The sequence below is a fragment of the Acinonyx jubatus genome, chromosome C2 (assembly GCF_027475565.1).
Source record: "Acinonyx jubatus isolate Ajub_Pintada_27869175 chromosome C2, VMU_Ajub_asm_v1.0, whole genome shotgun sequence".
In the NCBI taxonomy this organism is placed as follows: Eukaryota; Metazoa; Chordata; class Mammalia; order Carnivora; family Felidae; genus Acinonyx; species Acinonyx jubatus.
In genome coordinates, this window is record NC_069384.1 from 107,272,607 (window position 1) to 107,275,739 (window position 3,133).

Sequence of the window (3,133 nt, forward strand, 5' to 3'; positions counted from 1 at the left end):
AAAAATAAATAAACATTAAAAAAAATTTTTTTTTAATTTTTTAACATTTATTTATTATTAAGAGACAGAGCGTGAATAGGGGAGGGTCAGAGAGAGAGGGACACACAGAATCTGAAGCAGGCTCCAGGCTCTGAGCTGTCAGCACAGAGCCCAACACGGGGCTTGAACTCACAAACTGTGAGATCATGACCTGAGCCAAAGTCGGACTCTTAACCGACTGAGCCACCCAGGTGCCCCACATTAAAAAAACTTTTTAAAGAGAGAAATGATAAAGACTTTGGAAGCTATGTTTTAAAACTGCCACATTATGGGACGCCTGGGTGGCTCAGTCAGTTAAGCATCCAACTTTGGCTCAGGTCATGATCTCACCGTTCATGAGTTCGAGCCCCACATCAGGCTCTGCGCTGACAGCTCCGGAGCCTGCTTCGGATTCTGTGTCTCCCTCTCTCTCTGTCCTGCTCTTGCTCTGTCTCTCTCTCAAAAATAAACAAGAATTAAAATAAAATAAATTTTTAAAATAAAACTGCCACATCAGGCTAAAGGAAATCAGTTTGTTATTTATGGATCTTCTAAAAAGCCTTGAGGGTTTAAATGCAGAGAACGTATTACATATGACCACCTGACTTACTATGTGTAATATCTGGCATCACATTACATTGTCTCTTATACCTTAGTTAAGCCAAGATCAGACCATATTCCACATCAGAATTTCCTGACCCATCCCTCACCTCAACCTGTTTTTGGTTAAAACTCAGCTCCTATAGAAGAGCACTTGACTGAAAAGGATTTGGTCTCTTTTTGATGCGGTATTATCAGCTGAATGTCAGCTTTGGATAGCCATATGGTAACATTTAAAGCTCTGGCATGGGGGAGGGGGGTGCCTGGGTGGCTTAGTCGGTTAAGCGGCCGACTTTGGCTCAGGTCATGATCTCACGGTCTGTGAGTTCAAGCCCCGCGTCAGGATCTGTGCTGACAGCTCAGAGCCTGGAGCCTGTTTCAGATTCTGTGTCTCCCTCTCTCTGACCCTCCCCCGTTCATGCTCTGTCTCTGTCTCAAACATAAATAAACGTTAAAAAAAATAAACGTTAAAAAAAAAAATAAATAAAATAAATAAAGCTCTGGCTTGCGGCACCTAGCTGGATCAGTCAGTAGAGCATGAGACTCTTGATTACAGGGTCTTGAGTTCAAGCCCCATGTCAGATGTGAAGTTTACTTAAAAACAAACAAGAAAACATCCAGGGCATCTAGGTGGCTCAGTCTGTTGAGCCTCACACTCTTGATTTTGGCTCGGGTCATGATCACCAGGGTCATGGGATTAAGCCCCAAGCTGGGCTCTGCATTGAGTGTGGAACCTAGGATTCTCTCTCTCTCACCCTCTGCCCCACTCTAAAAAAAAAAAAAAAAAAAAAGAAAGAAAAGAAAAAGAAATCTTTAAAAATAAATAAATAAAAATGGAATAGAATTTAATTATGACTACCCTGAGATCCTAGGGTAAAGAATACAGAAGAAGCTGTTTTTCAATATTTAAGTGGATGGAGACAGTATGAATAATTTCTAACATGAGTCTTGAACTAGAAATAACTTCTATTTACATATCTTAGTATTAAACTTTCTAATACATTAATCCATCATCCAAGTTATGTACCATGCATATGTACTTAAAAAAAATATTTCAGCAAGTTCCTTGACCTTTGAAGTCATTCTTTGAAGAATCTAAGTTCATAAACTATTCCTTAAAGAGTTGCAAAAAATTTCTTGAAACATTGCATGAAATTAGTTTTCAGAAATGTAATATTTGTATAGTTTGGTTTCCTGTCTAAACAGGCTACATTTAACAAATGTGTAACTTTTTGTATTAAAATTTTAATGTCAGTCTTCAGGAAACCAACCTTTTTCTTAATAATTTCGAGATAGAGGGGTGCCTGGGTGGCTCAGTCGGTTAAGCCTGCAACTCCTGGTTTCAGCTAACGTCATGTTCTCAGGGTGCGTGAGAATTCAGGCGCTGCATGGGACTGCGCTGACAGTGCAAGCCTGCCTGGAATTCTCTCTCCCTCTCTCTCAAAATAAATAAACAACAACAACAAAATAATCTTGAGATGGAGAAGTTATTGCAACATTTAACTATATTTGGGAGAGGTGGGCAATAACATGTTTTATCTTTTAGATGGCTTGAGGTTAGGTTTTTTTTGTTGTTGTTGTTTATTTTTGAGACAGAGAGAGACAGAGCATGAACGGAGGAGGGTCAGAGAGAGGGAGACACAGAATCTGAAACAGTCTCCAGGCTCTGAGCTGTCAGCACACAGCCCGAGACGGGGCTCGAACTCACTGACCGCGAAATCATGACCTGCACTGAAGTCAGCCGCTCAACCGACTGAGCCACCCAGGCGCCCCAGGTACGTTTTTTTAAAGTACAGGTTATTTTTGTTTTTAGTATTAGTTGCCCAATTGAAAACAATATGTACCATAAGTAAATATTTTATGTAAAATTTTATAGGCATTTTCAATGCGTTACAAATAATGCTATTGGTTCCCTAAGGTTATTTTCCCTTATCATTTCAATAATGCATGCATAGTGAGTTAGCATGAAACAAAATTTTAATATTTGGCTCTTATAAGACCTTTTAGGTCCCTCAAAATTAAGGAAGATGTTATGGAATCTTATAATTCCAACCTGCCCAATGTAACGAATTAATTATTCGGCCCCCGTTCCACTACATTTCCTCCACTGCACTGGAAGAAACGCAGTACAGAGAAACCTAGCACCTCTGAGCAGTTTCAATAATTCCATAAATATGCAGGCACGAACTTCTCCATTAGCCAGGCCTTTTATTACCCTTTTTGGGGCACCCTTGCCTGCTGATAAAGACATTCGTAAACTTCAGCCGTTCTCCACCCGTTTCTGTCTAGCCCACAAAAGCAAGGACCCCACACAACTACCGGCCCAAAGCTTGGGCATTGCCTTTCCCCCCCTAATTACAAGCCCCAGCGCAACCGCGGCAACTTCAGAGGCAGCCTGCGCAGGCCTGGCTCAACCAGCCCTCACTCACGTGGCCGCGCGGGCCCAATGACCGAGGCCCACGCTTTCCAGACGGCCGCATGCGCTCACAGAGCAGAGCGCGCGCTGCGCCCCGCC